General features: G+C 43.0%; 1 protein-coding gene across 1 annotated transcript in view; it reads left to right on the top strand.

Moving 5' to 3' along the window:
* SYNDIG1 (synapse differentiation inducing 1) overlaps positions 1 to 20,419 on the top strand; it is a 398,544-nt gene that overhangs the window by 200,217 nt on the left and 177,908 nt on the right. The gene's annotated exons all lie outside the window — the stretch shown is intronic.

Raw genomic sequence — 20,419 nt, forward strand, 5'->3', positions numbered from 1 at the left:
TGGAGTTTATAAAAGGTTTGGATGGCTTCCTAATGGAAAAGTCCATACACCATTATTAAATGGACTTGGGGAAAATCCACTATTTCTGGGATAAGCAGTATAAAATGTTTTGTACTTTTTGGGGATCTTGCCAGGTATTTGTGACCTGGATTGGCCACTGTTGGAAACAGGATGCTGGGCTTGATGGACCTTTGGTCTTTCCCAGTATGGCAATACTGATGTACTTATGCAGAGAAGATCAGGCTTGAAAAGGGTTGAGGTTGTAATACACAATCTTGAATGGAAAGAAGGAGCCTACAGTACAGACGGAGTTATAAAGTTTGTTTCACCTGCCATTTGCAGAAAGTTTAGTAAAAATCCTTGGAGTACTGTGTGGTTCTTTGAAGCAGGAGTAAAGATGTTTGCTCACCGGACTGGTAAGACCTTACAGTGAAGCCTCACTTGATTTCCTAATACCCTGGATCTCTGTTCCAGACCTTGACCAACATCCAAGCTTGAACTGGAAAGACTATGCTGAATGGAATGTGCAGAATAAGTGAATGTGGAGGTTAGAGGACTTATCCCTGTGACCCAGGTCAGAGGTGGGAACTGAGCTAGTGGTAGCGTTGTGGCAAGACCTGGATTACATAGGGATGGAAGTTGCTAGGGGATAGGGGAGAGAGTGGACTAGACTGGTGATTTGGGGGGAAATAGGAGGAGGGCAAGGGAAAAGGAGTTTTTGTAGTTAGGGTTTGCCGGTTTAGGTGGTGTGGGTGGCAGGAGCAGTGGACTGAGGGAGTTTTTCTAAGGGAAGGTGTGGGAATTGACTTTTGTTTATTGTAATTGGGTTTTGGTTTTGTGCAGTTCATGTTGTTGTTGGTACCTGTTTGCAGGACCTGAGATGCACACTGAAACAATCAGTCTGGTGTGGCAGCTCAGTTAGCAGGTCTGTCTGTGATGTGGCTTGGTGATAGTGTTGTGTCCCGCATGGCAGCACGGCTCTACCTGTGGGCTAGTTCCATATTGGATGGGTTTGCACCAAGCTCAGTGATCCTGGGGGGGGGGGGGGGGGGGGAGTAAGTGAGCGGGAGCAGTTGCTTTCTGTTACATACTCGATGTCTTCAGTCTCCCAGAATTGTTGGGGCCTTGTTTTTCTGGTGGGTCGGGTACTTGGGGCCTTATTTTACAGCTTGCTGGCTGTGGGATCCTGCTCTGAGATTGGCTGCATGTGTGCCTGTTCTTGGGGGCGTGTTCTGTTATTATTCCCATGCTATTTTGGGTACTTTTAGGATGGCTCCCCATAAAGGTCTAGATAGGCAGGCAAAGGAGGTTCTCAGGTGGACAAGGGACAACGTGAGGGAAAAAAAGCAAAAGGTGGGGGGGGGGGGGAGCAGGGGGTGTGGGGGTTTGTGGCCCAAAATAGAGAAACTCCAGAGTCAGGAGTTTGGTCCAAGGCTCTGGGTGTCAAGCATTGGGCTAAGGCAAGCGGCTCAGGCTTGCCTGCAAGACCTGGTAGGACACCAGTGAGTGCGATCGGTGAATTGATGCCAATTTGCCAGGTCTATGCCGGAGGGAGCCCACTGCTACTGTACCTGTTCTAGAGTGTCTTGGTGAGATGGGGACAGATGTGTTTGATTTTCTGGGTGGGTCAGGTTTTGAGGGTTGTGAAATGCAGGGGTTCAAGTGGGTGCGCCTGGGGTGGGAAAATCTAAATCTTTGGGTTGCCACTTGAGGGATTGCAAATTTTTACAGTGTTTGCAACATGTTGTGAAGCATATGTCAACGGGTGCCCCTTTATAGGTGTAGGAGTCATCAGATTCATGGGACTCCTCTTTGTCTTCTTCTTCCATGTGCTCTTTGGATGACATGCTGGAAGGTGCTGGCATAAGCTCAGCACCTGTGGTGTTGAGGCAATCAGGGAGTTCTATGTCAGTGGTGTGTCAGGTGCATATGCTTTGTGAGTTTGCCCCAGTGAGCTCTCTCAGAAGCTGCATCAGAGGATACTGGTGGTGTAGATATGTGGATTTGTTTTTTTTATTAGAAGGGGAGAGGAGTGAGCACAGGAAATGGAAAGAATCTAAGGGAGAAGGGAAGAAGAAAAAAGGACATGTATGCCATACTATCTTATTTGGCTGTTGGCATTTAATATCTATGTGAGTTCCTTGGGAAAAGTTGGTCTTATATCTGGGTTTATTGTGTCACATGGATTTGATTTTTCGTGCATATTTCAATTTCAGTTTCAATTTATTAGTGCTTCTACACCACATTATACAACCAAGTCATTTCAATGTGGAGGGGCATATTCGAAAGGGGCACCCAAGTTTTCCTGAGGATGTCCTCGCAGGACGTCCCAGCGAAGGGACGGGGAAACCCGTATTATCGAAACAAGATGGGCGTCCATCTTTTGTTTCGATAATACGGTCGGGGACGCCCAATTCTTGAAATTTAGGTCGTCCCTAGAGATGGTCATCCTTAGACTTGGTTGTTTCTGATTTTCGGTAATAATGGAAACTAAGGACGCCCATCTCAGAAACGACCAAATGCAAGCCCTTTGGTCGTGGGAAGAGCCAGCATTCATAGTGTACTGGCCCCCTTGACATGCCAGGATATCAACCGGGCACCCTAGTGGGCACTGCAGTGGACATCAGAAAAAGCTCCCAGGTACATAGCTCCCTTACCTTGTGTGCTGAGCCTTCCAAAACCCACTCCCTACAACTGTACACCACTACCATAGCCCTTAGGGGTGAAGGGGGGCACCTATGGTAGCGCTATAGAAATGATTTGTAGTAGTAGTAGTAGATTTGGGTACAGTGGGTTTCTGGTGGGTATTGAAGGGCTCACATTTACCACAACAAGTGTAACAGATAGGGGGGTGGGCCTGGGTCCGCCTGCCTGAAGTGCACTGCACCCATTAAAACTGCTCCAGGGACCTGCATACTGCTGTCATGGAGCTGGGTATGATATATGAGGCTGACATAGAGGCTGGCAAAAAATATTTTTTTAATTTTTTTTGAGGGTGGGAGGGGGTTAGTGACCACTGGGGTAGTAAGGGGAGGTCATCCCCAATTCCCTCTGGTGGTCATCTGGTCAGTTCAGGCACCTTTTTGTGGCTTGGCCGTAAGAAAAAAAGGACCAAGTAAAGTTGTTCAAGTGTTTGTCAAGGACGCTCTTTTTTTCCATTATGGGTCGAAGACGCCCATGTGTTAGGCACGCCCAAGTCCTGCCTTCACTACGCCTCCGACACGCCCCCGGGAACTTTGGTCGTCCCTGCAATGGAAAGCAGTTGGGGACGCCCAAAATCTGATCAATGTGCCAAGCTCATGGTGGTTTTTCATAGTGTGGCACAAGAGCTTGGGATACCATTGACTGAGGAGAAGAAAGAAGGCCATTGCTCTAAGCTGGTTTTCTTGGGGGTGGAATTGGATTCTGTGAATATGGAGTCTTGGTTACCAGGTGACAAGGTAAGGGCATTGAGGAAAACCTATTTAGAGGGCTTGCAGGAGAAAGAAGTTAACTTTGCATGATATCCAATCTTTAGTCAGTAGTTTTAATTTTGCTTTGAGGTCATATCCCTGGCTAAAGTGTTTTCCCGTCGATTGGCATTGCTAACCAATGGCTTGCGGAAGAAGTGTTATCTCCATATTCCTCAGGAGGTGAAGGATGATCTAGATTTGTGGCAGACTTTTTTGGCTCAGCTCAGTGGTGTGTGGTTCTGTCCATAGTCTCTGGTGTCTAACATAGATTTGTAGTTGTTCACTGATGCTGAAGGAAGTAAAGAGATTTCTATTTTCAGGGTTTGTAGTGTGCCCAGGTGTGTGTGTGTGTGTGGGGGGGGGGGGGGGGGGAGGGGCTGGTGTCAAAATGTGGCATTGCTTGAGCTCTTTCCAATCTGGGTGGCTCTTGTCCTCTGGGATAAGAGTCTCTGTAAGAGAAGGTTGATTTTATATTCTAACATTGTGGTGTTACATGCAGTTAACAGGCAGTCTGCATGGTGTCCACTGCTGGTAGAGTTGCTGCACCTGGTCGTGTTATACTGTCTGCAGTTGAATCTGTCATGGAGGGCTAGGCACGCCCCTGGTATCAATAATGGAATTGCTGATACCATCTTTTGGCTTTTAGTGGGCTCATATTGTGGCATTGGTTCCTGAGGCAGATTGTGCATCGGCAGAGATGCCAGCAGAATTGTGGCAGCGTTTGTGAAGACCTCCTTGGCTTCCAGTATTTGGAAAGCACATCAGGCTGGTTGGTGCCAAATTCAGACTTTTGCTATTACAGCATAAAGTTCAGGCTTCTCTGCCAGTGGAGGAGCTAGGGTGGCAGTTTGATTTGCATGCCAAGGCCTTTGGTTGGTCCCATGGAGTAGTGACACGGGCCTTGGCCAGACTGGCCTTTTTTTCTCCAAGCTGCATGGATTTTGGAATCCCTACCTATCCTTATTCCACCCAAAACTGTGCCCCACTTAAAAATGTATAATAAGAATATGCATTCATTAATCTGCATGTGTCAACAGCATGCACAAACTTTGACTTCATGTATATTAACTTACAATGTATGTAGCAACCAATTTCTGCATATGTAACAGGCTTGATGTGCATTAAAAAAAGGTTTAAACTTAAAAAGTTTTAACTATGTATTTTTTGTTACATTTGTACCCTGCGCTTTCCCACTCATGGCAGGCTCAATGGGGCTTACATATTATATACAGGTACTTATTTGTACCTGGGGCAATGGAGGGTTAAGTGACTTGCCCAGAGTCACAAGGAGCTGCCTGTGCCTGAAGTGGGAATTAAACTCACTTCCTCAGGACCAGAGTCCACCACCCTAACCACTAGGCCACTCCTCCTAACTAAACCAAAAATGTTTGGAAATTTGCTAAAAAGATAATGATCCGAGAACAGAACAAAAATGTTTCTATAAAGATTCATAAAGTATATAACTGCAACAAATGTTTTTGAAAAAACATTCTTTCATTTGGCCCTGTCACCAACTCCATAAATACTTTAGTAAATTGACCTCTGAGATTTTTTAGAAAGGAAGAAACTGCAAAAATGAGAAATTGATTGTTATAATGCCACAGACTCTGACTGTATATTTGCTCTAGGGGGAGATGCAGAAATCATTCTTTTCAGATAGCAATTTGCATCTATTTGCATATAAAGGAATTTTGAGTAATTGGAACTGTAATTCATTGTGAAGTTAGTTTTTGAAATTGTTCTCTCTCGTGTTCCAACATATAATTGCATTGCTTTTTTATTCTATAATTGCACATGTAATAAGAAGCCTGAAATAGTTCTGGATTTAAGAGCGTTCCTCCTCAAAAAACATTCTACGAGATAAGGAGCCAGCTGCAATCAGCACTGTTAGATACAGGACAATACTTATATGTGACTTTATGTTAAAGGTTTGGGCATTCCAGATGGAAGTAGACCATCAGAAGTAAACATATTCTGCCCAATATTTAAAGTAAAATGGCCGCTAAAATGGCACTTAGGTGGCTATCTGACACTGAATATTACCAGTTAGTGGCTTAAAGATAGCCGGTTATATTGCCCAATTTAACTGGTTATCCTCTGATTTTTAAAAGTGGGCAGGCCAAGTTTGGCATCCATATTTGGCCGCCACAATAGGTACAATAACTTTAGCTGGTCTGACTTTAACCGGCCAGTGCTGAATATCAGTTAAAGTCAGACTGACCAAAGCTAAACCGAATATTCAATGCAGAAGTCCAGAAATGGCTCGGCATTGAATAACCAGGTTTAGCGGGGACTGCGAGAGACAGCTCGGTTATCTCCCATGATCTGAATATTGGGCGGATTGGGCCCAATATTCAGCTAGCGGGAGGCAATCCACATAAGTGCCGTTGTCGATGCTGACCCCACACATTCAATGCTAGACAATTTCCAGTGACTGGCATTGAGTATCCAGGTATTTTTTGGGCCAGTTTTAACATAACCAGCTATGATAATATTCAGCGTTGGCCAGTTAAGTTAATAGCAGGCAAAGATAAGACTGTTATTTATGAAGTCTGATTTGTCCACTAAACTTAGCTGGCCAGCACTTGAATATTCATGGATAGCCTTCTATATCGCGTGATATAGCCAGTTAGCTGCTATGCACTAACCGCAAATATATAGTGCAGATAACTGTCTATCTCCTGCTGAATTTCAGTGGTTAGCCGACTAAACACTATTTAACTGGCCAGGAGCTGTTTCTGGCTGGTTAAATTGCACTAAATATCAAGGGAACTGATAGCAAGTAAAAAAAGGTGTCTTAGACTAAAAAAAAGTTTTTGAAAGCAGTTACAGGGCTTGAATTTATAATAGAATTCAGAGGTGAGAAGTCCTAAAAGGTACCTATTTTATGAAAAGAACATAGGTATCTGTATTACATATAGAACAAACTCCCAGAATGAGCCCCAATAATGCACATGCCAATACCTGTTTTCTTAACAATTGATATTCATGATATATTCCACCTTTTCTTCCCCCCCCCCCCCCATCTACAGACCTTTTGTTGTCTAATGAATCTGCTTTTGATTTTTGTCTGTTTTTTAATCCTATGTTACTTTAGTATAATTATGGATTGTATTTCTCAATCAAGTGGATGCTTGTAAGATCATTTTTGCAAATAATAAAAAGAAAATAAAAAAAAAAGAAAATTTAATTAATCCTACTAAATCTGAAGTCATTTATTTCTCTAGTCCTGTTTTCTATATTATTCTTTCCTATCAAGTCTTCTGTAAAAGTTTTGGAGATCATCTTTGATAACAGATTGACCTTTAAGGCCCATATCTCAGAACTAACCAAAAAATCTTTTCTTGCTCTGTGAAATATTCGTGCTTTAAAACTCTATTTAGCTGTCACTTATTCTTGCCTTTGTAATTTCTCATCTTGATTATTGTAATTTTCTATTCATTCGTCTCCTTCCTTTTGAAACGGCTCCAATTGATTCAAAATACTGCAGTTAAACTTATCTGTAATGCAAAGAAATGGGATCATGCCATTCTTCTCTTGCTTAATGAGCGTTGACTTTCTAGTTCTTCCTAGAATTTGCTTTAAAAATTTGGGGCCCTTTTACTAAGCAACAGTAAGCACTAACACATGCTTACTGCAGAGTAAAAACCACTACTGCAGGGCACACTTAGGTGTCCTACAGTAGTTTCAAGTTTGACGCTCACTTCCCATTTGCTAAAAAAGACCTTTTTTTAACACTGGGGGCATGTGTGTGGGCACAGAGTAGACATGTACTGTGCTAAACGGTTAGGTCAGCTACATTGCCATACGCTAACCCCTGGATTCTATATAATGCACTTAGATTTAGGTGCCAAATTGGCACAGATTCTATAACACCACACATAACTTAATTGGTTTAACAAACTAATGAGTGCTGACAACAGCAATTGACAAGCAATAATGAGCACCAATTGGCACTGATTAGAATTTAGGCACACAACTCGCTAAGCGTATTTTGTAATGATGTGCGCCAAAATTCTAACGCATGCAGGCAAAAAGGGGCATGGTTGTGGGCAGGGAAATGGGCATTTCATGGGTGTTCCAAAATTTAGGTGCCTAATTATAGAATACTAGTAAAAAAGGCCCGTATCTGAAAGTGTGTATGTTTGAGGAGTGTGTGCGAGAGTGACTGTGTGAGAGAGTGAGAGAGTGAATGTGCGAGTGTGTGTGTGTGTGACAGAGAGTGAGAGAGACTGGGTGCGAGTGTGTCTGTGAGAGAGAGAGAGTGTGTGCCGCCACCCCCTCCCTCCCTCCCTTCGAGTTCCAGGGTCATCCCCTCCCTCCCTCCGAGTTCCAGGGTCCCCCTTCCCTCCCTCCCAGTTCCAGAGTCATCGTCCTTCCCTTCCTCCCTCCCTCCCTCCCTTCCAGTTCCAGGCCCCCTCCCTACGAAGTTTGAAAGTCATCTTGACTTACCTCGTTGGGCTTATGGCGGCCACCAGCAGCAGTAAAAGGCGTGCAGGCTCGGCCCTTTTCTCTCTCTCAGCTGTGGTCCCGCCCTCATTTCCTGTTTCCTCAAGGGCGGGACCACAGCTGAAAGAGAGAAAAGGGCTGAGCCTGCACGCCTTTTACCGCTGCTGGCGGCCGCCATAACCCTGACTTGGTAAGTGAAGATGGAATGACCGGCACCGATACCTGAGCGGGAAGTGAGAGGGACGTGGGGTTGAGGAGGAGAGTGGCAGCGATTCAGAGTCTGAAGACAGTGAGACAGAGGCGACCACAGTAACATCTCCTGATGTCAGGCATGCAGGCATCTACTGCGGGAGAGTGACATCAGAAGATGGTTACGAACCCAGTGAGACACATTGGAATGTTGAAGGAGCAAATTATTATATTAGATGGCCCAGTGCACCTAAATCTATGCGCTGAGATTTACACCAGGTTTTTGTTAGCGTAAATGGATATGTGCCTAGGTGCCGATTACAGAATATGCTTAGTGGGCACTGATTTCAGTGCCAATTTTTAGGCGGACAACTTAACCAGCTTTCGCAAATCTTTGAAGACACATCTCTTCAACAAGGCCTACAAAAGTCATTCATAATGAAACAAATCACTCCTTATACCACCCAAGTGCTTTAAAACACCTCTCACACGACCTTACCTAACACCTTTCCATCTAAATCCTCATCTACCTTCAGCTTATTATCGACTGTATCTAAGATTGTGTAATGACTATATCATATTAACACCCTGTAAGCCACATTGAGCCTGCAAAAAGGTGGGATAATGTGGGGTACAAATGCAATAAATAATAATCTCCTCCTAATGATTAGCGCATGATTAGCACGTAAACCCTTACCACCTAGAAAGTAGGTGTAAGTAACAGCTCAGGTGCTCATGGGGAAATTAGTGCATGGCCATTAATAGGGAAAATGGGGCCATTGTACTGCAAACTAAAAGTGGCCTGAGCATGCAAGAAAGCCCCACACTGGGGATAGCGCTGGCCACTTTTATTTTTAGCACAGTTTAATAAAAGGACCCCTGAATTATTAGCACTTTGGGCTTACTATACTGGTTTCCCTATTTATCTGAATATTGTTCTGACTTCCTGTGTACCTACGTGCTCTTTTCAGCCTTCCCAGGATAGGGAATAGGCTTAGGAGTAACCTAAGGAAGCATTATTTCACAGAAAGGTTGGTGGAGGCGTGGAATGGCCTCCCAGTGGAAGTGGTGGAGTTGAGGACTGTTCCAGAATTTAAAAAGGCATGGGATCAGCATGTGGGATCACTTAGGAACAGGAAGAATTAGAGGTTACAGAGGATGGGCAGACTGAATGGGCCATATGGCCTATATCTGCCGTCATGTTTCTATGTTTCTTTCTTGTCTGTTCCACCCTCATGTATTAGATTTGACTACACTGGTTATTCAGCTATTTCTTTCATTGTGCTAGTTCTGTGGAGTTCTCCTCCTTTGCATTTCTGTAATGAATTTTAAAAATTTCCTAAGGCATGGTTCTTTTCTTTAGCTTTTGGAAATTATTAGTCACTCCCCATGGTTGCAATTGCTTATTTGTTGTTTTTTTGGCATCTGTTTATTACCAAATAGTAAGTTTGTTATGATCCTTGATTAATTTTATACTATTATTAATGTGTTTTTGTTTCTGCTACTAATTATCTGGTTTAACTGTAAACCACCATAATATACTTTGGATGGCAGTATATCAAGTACTATAAATAAATAAATAGCATAGCAACATAGTAGATGACAGCCAATAAAGACCTGAATGGTCAGTCTTGTCTGCCCAGCAGTCACATTCATTATCAGATCATGATTAAACCAACAATAAGGGGGAGGTTATCAACATGGGCTACCACGTCAGGGTATTTTTACCGCCAAGTCATGCTATTTTGTCGCAGGGTCTCATTGCATAAAATGGGATCTTCTGCTAAAATAGCCTGACTTGTGGTAAAATAACTGATATTAATATTAGCCTACATTGACAACTTCCCCTTGAATGTGGTATACAATAAGTACATTTGATTTTGATCTTTCTTTGCCATTTTCAGGACATAGAATGTAGAAGTCCACCTGGTACTGTCCTTACGTTCCAACTACTGGAGTTGCCATCGAAGCCCACTCCAATGCATCCTGATTTGTCTTGCCGTTTATGGGACAGAGTCTATAGAAATCTGCCAGGCAATGGCCTTAGCTCCTCACAGCTGCAGTTGTCATCTAAGCACCAATCCTGCCCATCATAACATATCAACATCCATGTACATTTTGATACGATACCATCTTCTTTCTATTTAGGGATCCTCTGTTTTCTTCTCATGCCTTTTTGAATTTCATCACTGTTTTTGCCTCCATCACCTCCACTGGGAGGGCATTCAAGGCATTGCCCACCTTCTTCGTGAAAAAGTATTTCCTGACATTACTCCTAAGTCTACCACCTCACAACCTCGGTTCATGTCCTCCATTCTAAAAGACTGCTCAGATCCTTTTAGGACTTTAGTGGAAAACTAAATAGTGTTTGGAAAAAGAAGTAGTGCTTTTATTTTTCTTCATTTTGCTCCAAAACAAGACACAGAACAGATGGCCAGATGCACAAAACTTACCATGCCAGCAATGTGCAGTCTTTACTGGTTCTAGCTGATTTAGCAAGCATGGTATTCAGCGAGAAATGCACAAAGGGGTTCTGCGTGCTTTTTACTGTTTGCGGTAGCAGACAATGAGAATCCTAGGCAAACGTATTATAATTAGCTGATTTGTATTCCAATGTGCATTCTGAGCCATGCACAGCTGTTTCTGAGCAACGCACAGAAAAGAATGTCCACCCTTAATGAGAGAAATTTTACAGGAGGTCAAGTGCTTCCATAGCATGACGGTGGCTTCCCGTCGGAGCAGTCTGCTTTCATGTTTGCACATGTGTGTTGAAGAAGTTGTCTTGGAACAAACAAATAAGCTGTAGTATGTTGTGGAGGCATGTCCACGGCACCCGCAAAGCTTTCCTACACAGCTTTTACACATGGCCTTTGTACACAGCTTTTACACTTGGCTTTCATACGTGCACATAAAATCAATAAAGCCCCTGGGGTGTGAAAGTTGCCATGAAACCCTACAAAAAGAAATCACCATGGAACACTCTGGAGATGTGTCCACAACACATGCTGTTCTCGGTATGCGCATAGCATCAACGTTTTTTGAGTTACTGTTCTATGCATGTGCTAGAACGTTCCCTACCAGGCTGCTTGTTGAAATGATGTGCAGCTCATTTGTATGTGATTTCCTTCCAGCATCACTCACTATTTAGAAATCAGTAACTCTTACTGAGGATTGAAAAGCACGGGTTTTTTTTTTGGGGGGGGGGGGGGGGCTTTTGTGCATCGGCACTAGAGTCCTTTTCTGCACATACATTGCTGCAACATAATTCTCAAACAGAAAGATACACTCAGCTTTTTCACCATAGTCCTTTTCTTTTTCCCAGTCTGCCTTTTGAAAGCTCAGCACCTTTCTGGGATTCTGCCACTTTGCATGGGGTTTCTTTCACCTCCAATTACCTAGTACCCATAAACAATTTCATGCTGGCTTTAAATCATCAGGGTTTTAATACCTTCCCCCAACAGACTTGCTGGGGCATTAACCATAACATCTAGAAAACTGTTAAACTTTTGCTTTGAAGCACACAGTCATAGTAACCTTTCCTCTTCAGCCCACCTCTGGTTCTTGTGACTCTAGGCAAGTCACTTAACCCTCCATTTTGCCAGGTACAAAATACGTACTTGTATATACTATGTAAACCAGTTTGATTGTAAGAACAGAAAGGTGATATATCAAATTCTAGGGTTACTATACGTCCGGATTTACCCGGATATGTCCTCTTTTTGAGGACATGTCTGGGCGTCCGGGCGGGTTTTGCCAGTCTGCCCGTTTGTCCGGATTTCTGGATAAACGGGTGGCCAGGCAGCGGGGCGGACCTGTCCTAGTCTCCCCTTCCCTTACTTACTATCTACTGCCCTGGTGGTCTAGTGACCTCTTCGGGGCAGGAAAGATCCCCCCCTTTCCTGCCCGGAGCACTGCCCTTGCCCTGCATCCTGTTGCTGTGTAACGGTCTTGGGATTCAAAATGGCTGCCGAGAGTTGAAGCGGCCTTGTGAGACTTCAACTCTCGGTGGCCATTTTGAATCCCAAGACTGTCACAGCAACAGGATGCAGGGCAAGGGCAGGAAAGAGGGGGCTCTTTCCTGCCCCAAAGAGGTCATTAGACCACCAGGGCAGTAGATAGTAAGTAAGGGGAGGGGAGGGAAGGTGACGGGGGCAGGGGAGGGGAATATGTGATCTTGGGGAGGGGAATATGTGACAGGGGGAGGGGTGAGAGCGAGAAAGGGCAGGGTGAGGATGTGAAAGGGGCGTGGTGTGGGCGGGCAGGGGTATGGTGTGGGCGGAGCAGAGGCGTGACATGTGGCCTCTTTTTCAGAGGACAAAATAGGGTAACCCTATCAAATTCCATCCCCCCTTCTTCCCTTCCCCCCTTCTTCCCTGGTAAGTGTGCAGCTTCCAGCGTTTCTCCAGTTTCAATTCCCAACTCTCAGGCCCAGGAAAAACCAACCTATGGTTCATTTCTGTAGGGCGCTACAAACCTTGCCTGCTGGCTGGAGGATACACCCTTCCTCGTGGCTGGCTTTCATAGGGTCTGTTTCCAAAAAGCCTTGCTCCAGCTCTAGAGATACGTATTAACAAAGTACTTGTACTTTTTTACAGTACTTAAGTACAATTAGCAGTACTTTTACTTGTAACAAAGTACAAATTTGGAAAGTAGTTTTTTAAAAATAAAAGTATTTTCCATTGCTCTGCTTCCCCCTCTCTACAGGTTTTCCAAGCGATGTCAGATGCAGCTTGCAGCTGATTGGGCCCAAACCTCTGGTCCGGAAAACAGCTGACCAGAAAGTTCCGACCCGCCTCCTCTGATGTAAACTCTCGGGACTAGCATAGGAAGCACTAGCAGCACTGCAGATAGCCAAGTCCCGCATGCCTCCCATGATAGTTTAGTAATGCGGGCCTGGTGGAGGTGCACAGGAGGGAGCAAGACTATTCTGCAGGGCAACAGTGGATGGGAGGGAAGAGAGAGAGAGAGAGAGGGAGAGAGAAATTAGCACGATTGGATGGGTGGGGAGAGAGAAAGAGTGACAAAGAGAGATGGGGCGATACTGGATAAAAAGGGAAAGAGACAGAGGCTATGGGCTGGGGGGAGACAGAAATTGGAAAAGACTGGATAGGTGGGGAGGGAGAGAGAAATGGACAAGACTGGAAGGGAGGGGAGGGAGAAAGAGAATGAGAGATGGGGCGATACTGGATAAAGGGGGGAAGAGACAGAGGCTATGGGCTGTGGGAGAGAGAAATTAGGCGAGACTGGATAGGTGGGGAAGGAGAGAAAAATGAGGCAAGACTGGATGGGAGGGGAGGGAGAGAGAGAGAGTGACAGAGAGAGATGGGTTGATACTGGATAAAGAGGGGAAGACACAGTGGCTATGGGCTGGGGGAGAGAGAAATTGGGCAAGACTGAATAGGTGGGGACATAGAAGTCAACTTTTCAAAATGATTGGGGATGCTAAACCCAATAGAAATTACCCCTACCTGAATACAGCTAAAGGATTTGCTCAATATTGGGGGTGCTCAAGCACCCACCGAGCTGGAACAGATCAGTGTTGGAGTTGGTTATAGTAGAAGAGGTGAAGAAGACAGAAGAGAAAAAAATGACACATGCACTGTAGACCCTTGGAAAGAGAGTTAAAAGGAGATAGGAAAAGAGAGTTAAAAGGAGACAGGAAAGTAGTAACCCGAGACTGGAACCAACACAATTAGAAAAATTAAATGGCCAGACAGCAAAGGTAGAAAAAATAATTTAGGATGAAGTAATGCGGTAGCCCTCTTAGTCCAGTTTAAAAGGTAATAAATATAAAGAAAAGAAAAAAAATAAGGTGACATCTTTATATTGGACTATATACATTTTCTGACTAAATTTCAGAGATCAAAACTTACTTCTTCAGGTCGGGACAGAATACTGCTGCTGTATGCTTGTCCTGACTTAAGGAAGGAGGTTTTTGCTTTCAAAAACTAGTCAAAAATGTATCATTAGTCCAATAAAAATATGTCACTTATTTTTTTGTTTTTGTTTTATTTTGTTAATTTTTAATGTAGCAATTGGAATATATAAGTTTTTGAAATTTACATCTGCTCTGTTTATATTTTATGTGGTACAAAGGGTCAGGGACATGTTTGGCGATAGTTTCTTTTTAGCGAGCAGAAAGCCCGGTTTGGGCTTAACATCGCTTTGTAAAATTGGCCCTATGAGAACACGGATGGGCTTACCACGGATGCACTGAGGCATCCCGTGATAAGTTCCAAATGTGCTTGCACAAACCACAGCACTAAATAATTTTTCAGAATTTTTCTTGGAGGGGGTGTGTCTAGGGGATCAGAGAGTGGTCATGACAGTGCAAATCAGTTAGAGCAGCTACATTACTGCGCACTAACTAAGGGCGGCTTTTACTAAGGCACACTCATGTTTTTAGTGCACGCTAAAATTGTGGGCGCTCTAAATGTTAGAGACACCCATAGGCATGACCATTAATTTAAAAAATGAAAATGCAGCCATTTTCCAGCAGTGGTAAAAATAGCCTTAGCACATGGGGAAAGACCCGTGTGAGGGCACATTGAGGCCACTTTTAACGCAGCTTGGTAAAAGGATCCTTAATTGTTAATTGCTGCATGCTAAAGGAAACATTAGCGCATTAATTCAAAAAAGTGGCCATTTTCTGGCAGCAGTAAAAAGGGCCTTAGTGTTTGGAAAAAAACTGCATAAGGGCATGCTAAGGCCACTTTTTACTGCAGCTTCTTAGAAGGACCCCTAAATCAATAGTTCCTAAAGTTGTCCTTGGGGAACTCCAGCCAGTCAGATTTTCAGGATATCCACAATGAATATTCATGAATTAGATTTGCATTAAATGGAGACAGTGCATGTAAATCTAACTCATTCCCCAGGACAGATTTGGGAACCACTTCTCTAAATAAATAGAATTCTGCCTCCTGAGAATCTGGTCCTAGGTAGCTCATTCCTAGGTGTGTCTTGATTTTCTGGTAATCTTAGTTCCTGTTTCCTGATTGGCGCAATGTGAACCAGCCCAAGGTAGGTTTGGATAATTCTGCCCTGCCTCTGATCTTGTTCCCTGCTCATTCATTGCATTTGGTTCCTGTTCTTGCCTTGCTTCCTGTAACCTCAGCATTCCAGCTTCTTGTCAAGGTCTTTGTTTCCAGTAATCCTTGTTTGTCCTTTTGTCTTGGATGTATTTCTTGGGGACACAGTAGCACTAACACTTGCCTTGAACAATATTAATTCTCATATTGCTCTTGTCTAGTTGTCAAGCTTTGGGAGTCCCTGTCCAGTAACTGCCCACTCCCCAGGTAGGGACTCTGTGACACAATGAAACAGCTAAAGTAAAGGTACCGATAGATTGACTTAGGGGGGTAGTTATCAAGGTACGGTGAATGTTGAACTTTTACAGCACTTTATTCTACCGAGGGAATCACCAACCAGCTCAATACCTGCGGTACAAGAATAGCACAACTTGTGATCAAACTTGCAAGCAGCATTATTCTTCTTAAAGGAGCCAATGCTCAGCTTCTCCTCACAAATGACATCCCCCTCCCTGAAACCCCCAAGTACTTCTTCCCACCCCAAAAACAAGAATGTACCATTACCCTCTCTTAGGTTCTCCTGGGCTTATCATTTTTTTTTTGAAATATTTTTTATTGGCATAACATAGAACATAACAAAGTACCAAAGTCACAAAACATTCCACCAAATGATAACAAAACAGTATCTGTTCTGTACAATGAAAAATGCCAAACAATAAGTTTTTCGTTTTTATTTACCCCCCCTCCCCCCCTACTACTCCCGTGTGAACCCACCCCACCTATGCCCCCCCTAAACCTCCCCCCTCCCCTATCATTTTAATACCTAGTTTCTAGTGCGTTTGAGGCAGGAGCAATGCCTACTCGCGCATGCCCCTTCCAGTTCAAGGTTCAAAATGGTTCTGGTGATCAACATTGATAGTCTCATGTTACTTTTCCCCTTATAAGGCAGCTTGACACCTAGCAGTACCACAAGACTATCACTAGGGGTCACTGGTGCTAATTTGAAGCTATTGCCAGAAGGGGGAGGAGTGAGTGGAGAGTGTTACTGCCTCAAACTCACTAGATACAAGGAATTTAAAATTAAGCCTTTGGGCACCTAATGGAGTGTGGGGGATGCTTTGCCTGTACGTGGAGTGTCTTCAGTGTGAGGGGGGAAGTACTTGGGGGTGGCTTTGGTGGTGGGGGGGGGGGGATGCCATTAGGGGGTAAGGAGAATGGGAGCAGATCCTCCTTCCTGAGCACCAGTTCTTTTAAAAAGCAGCCTGGGAGCATTGGGCTGCAGCTTTGCGAACTGATGCTCATGAGATGAAAAAAGACTGTCAGCTCTTTGCTGGTGGTATCTGTCCAGGAGTAACGCAGTGTTCAGTACAAGCTGTGTCATTGAATTTACATAATAATGAGCTATTTTGCATGCATTTACAAATGTTGCATCTCATTCCTATGTAACCTGCAGCAAGTTAAACTATAGTGCATTACACTAATATAACGTTGCATTAATGCCCTTTAACATGTGTAAACGGGCAAATAACATGTGTTATTGCTGTAACACATCTTGCAATTACCTTCCATAGTCACATAAATAAAAAAACCTGGTAGAAGGACTGAGCTGAATTTAGTTACCCAAAGCAGCTTAATCAGCGTAGTTCCTGGAAGGAGACTTTTTGTCCAGTCCTGGCTTTAAACTTACATTCCAAAAAAGCAGTGTGATATTTGTAGCCCCCGATTTTACCCATTGAAATAAGTGCTGCAGGTTCCATAGCATATCAGGATGAGGTTGTCAGAAATCCAGGACTGGCTTGAAATCTTCTGGAACTAGGCAACTTAGAAGCTCTGGTTACAGAGGAAAAGAAACTCAGTTGCCTGGAGTTTTCTTTTTCTCTCCCTCTAGGTAGTTTGCTGTTCTAGCTACCTGATTGCTAATCAGCTTGCTTGCAGTTTGTATACCAAAGTTTCCCCGTCTGGTCTTGAGATCTGTTGAAATTAAAACCCTACCTGAATTTCTACAGCAGGCGTCAACAGATTCAAAAGGAAGCACTTACTCCAAAGACTTTTCTTGTACAATTTACCTAGCCCTGTAAGTTTTAGAGTACATTTTCTGTAACTCTTGTTAAAATATTTTTGTTGTTTATTTATTTATTTATTTATTTATTTATTTTATTTTGCTGCATTTATATCCCACATTTTCCCACCTATTTGCAGGCTCAATGTGGCTTACAATATAATGCAACTACAATCACAATGATGGAATAGAGAATCAGAGTAAATGTAACAGATAAGGTGCATAGGAATATTATGGCAATCATATTAACGGAAAAGAATTTCAGAATTATTGCTATTAAGGTTCATACAAAAATTATGTTGATTAAGAAGTGGGTAAGTGGATAACAACATAATATAATGATATCAGGACAAGGTATAATTGTCAGTAATTAGGATAAATGGATAACAACATAACATAATGATATCAGGACAGGGTATGATTATCCGTAATTAGGGTGTAAATAAAATAGGCAAAATAAAAGAGTTCCAATATAAAATTGTGTCTGGTGTAGTTTAGGAGTCAGATCGTTATGAGGGCTCCATTTTGTATGCTTTTTTGAACAAGTAAGTCTTCAGTAGTTTCCGGAAGGTCATCAAGTCACGTGTTTTTCTTCTAGTGGTTGGTAATTCATTCCATCGTTATGTACAGATGTATGTTGAATTATTGGACTGACAATCCTAAATTCTTGTGTGAAATTTCTAGTTAATATTATACTACTGGAGACATTTACCAAGGCTGCACCAGATCCTGATTGCCCAATTACTGATCCAGTTCAGAAATTCTGTGAAATCATGTCTAAACTACAAGCTACAAATAGTCCCTGCCTCTGGAAACCTTTAGCAAGCTTTGAGGAATCTTCTGAGCCCTTTCCTTGAAAAGTGTGATGGCACCCAACAAACAGTAGCAGAGCTGCCAAGTTAACTATCTCTAAGAGGGAGGTTTTAGGCCAGTCCTGGTTTTCTGATTGCCCTATCATGATTAATTCCTTGCCGAAAAGTATAAGATCCCAAAATGATTATTTGGTTTTTCGTAAGTTTCTAAAATCTTTTCTTTTCAAAAAATTTCTGTCAATTGATCCTGGTGCCTAATCTCCCTCTTCTATTACTACTACTATTTAACATCTATTCTACCCGTTATGCTTTTTTATTGAAATATTTATATATTTACGATTCTTTCTTTATTGATATATGTGGGTTTATGTATATTGTTTCATATTTTGTAATGACTTCTTTTTAGCTTGCTAGCCACATTGAACTCAAAGTTGTACGGGAAAATGTGGGGTATAAATGTCATAAATAAATAATGTATTTTGACATTTATACCCCACATTATCCAGAACATTCTCAAGTTCAATGTGGCTAACAGTAAATAAACAACAGATAAGGTTCACAAAGCCATAAACAAAATATCAAATATAAAACATACTTCATCAATGGATAGAATCCTCTAAAAAAGGAGAGTTTTTACGAAATGCCAAGTAATCAGGCTGATCCTTGATTGCTATTGGCAGTGAATTCCACCACTTAGCACCCTGGTATCTAAAGTCTGCAGAGAGAAATTACTTATAACACATTCTCTTGCAATCTAGAAGATGAAGTCTAAGGTAGTCCCTAGAACCAGCGGTTATATTACGTAGGGGAATAGTTATTAAGGGCTGCATATAATCCAGTGTCATGCCATGTAATATTTGAAATGACAAAAACACATAATTTAAAAATAATCCTGGCTTTAATGGGCAACCAGTGCAGCTTACAAAATAATCGAGTGGCTCCATCAAAACATGATATCTTGAGGACAAGCCTAGCTGCAGTATTTTGGGCTGTTTGTAGCCTTTTTAGGACACCCTCCTTACATTCAGCATAGATGGTGTTACACGAAAATGGAATTGCAGTAATCAAACTGAGTTAAAACCAAGGATTGAACTAGCAGTCTTAAGATGTCTGGTGAGAAATGTGATCTGATTCGCCTCAGCTTTCAAAGAGACCTGAAGGATTTTTTTCACTACTGGAAACCTGAGGCTCGAATATGAGGTGACTGTTCATTAATACACCCAGTACTCTAAACGTAGAGTCTAAGGGGTACGACAAGTTGTCAATAGTAAAATTATTATGTACAGTACGGTCAAAGGGTTTGGTTACCACAAGAAATTTAGTCTTATCTCTATTTAACTTAAATTCAGAAGCCCAGGATTCCAACAAATCCAGACCAGGCCTAATCTTAGGGACCATAAAATCCACACTGCTTTAACATATAACTTCAAAACCAGGATTGGCCAAAGAGTATCTCTTCTGGAATTTATTTTATTTTATTTAGATTTTGCTCACATCTTTTCAGTAGTAGCGCAAGGTGAGTTACATTCAGGTACACTGGGTATTTTGGGCAGCTGGGCATCTTTGTATTAAAGTGTTTCCTTGGAGTGCTTCCAGTGGTTCCTGGCACACCCAAGGAGTTTCTGACAGAAGAGGCCCAGAGGGGCTTTATTTGCTTCTTTCTCAAAGAAAAAAAAAACCTTATACTTGGTTACTCCCTCTGTTGGATGACAGGAGTCCAGTTCTGTGCAATCTGAAAGATTTTGTCATAACCCTCAGGTTTGGAATGCTCTCACTTGCTCTAACTATGGTACTTACCTATGAAAAAGTTAATATAAAAGTACATAGTGGGATATGAGCTTAGAAGCTTATTATCACTTTTTTTTTAGTTCACATGGAGGGGAATAATCGAATGTTGCCGGCGAAATAGATCGCCGGCGATCTATTTTGGCGGCGGCGCAACAGCTGGCCGGAACCGTATTTTCAAAAAAGATGGCCGGCCATCTTTTTTTCGATAATACGGTGTGGGCCGGCGAAATGCCTTGGATTTCGCAGGGTTTGAGATCGCCACTCTTGTTTTTCCGCGATAATGGAAAAAACTGCCGGCGATCTCAAACCCGGCGAAATCCAAGGCATTTGGTCGTGGGAGGAGTCAGCATTTGTAGTGCAATGGTCCCCCTCACATGCCAGGACACCAACCGGGCACCCTAGGGGGCACTTCAAACATCTTTTATAAACAACCAAATTAGCTTCCAGGTGCATAGCACCCTTCCCTTGTGTGCTGAGTCCCCTAAATCCCCTCCAAAACCCACTGCTCACAAGTGTGCACCATTACCCTAGCCCTAAGGGCTGAAGGGGGGCACCTACATGTGGGTACAGTGGGTTTTGGGGGGTTTGGGAGGGCTCAACATTACCCACCACAAGTGGAACAGGTAGGGGGGGATGGGCCTG

Source organism: Microcaecilia unicolor, chromosome 3 (genome assembly GCF_901765095.1).
Source record: "Microcaecilia unicolor chromosome 3, aMicUni1.1, whole genome shotgun sequence".
NCBI lineage: Eukaryota > Metazoa > Chordata > Amphibia > Gymnophiona > Siphonopidae > Microcaecilia > Microcaecilia unicolor.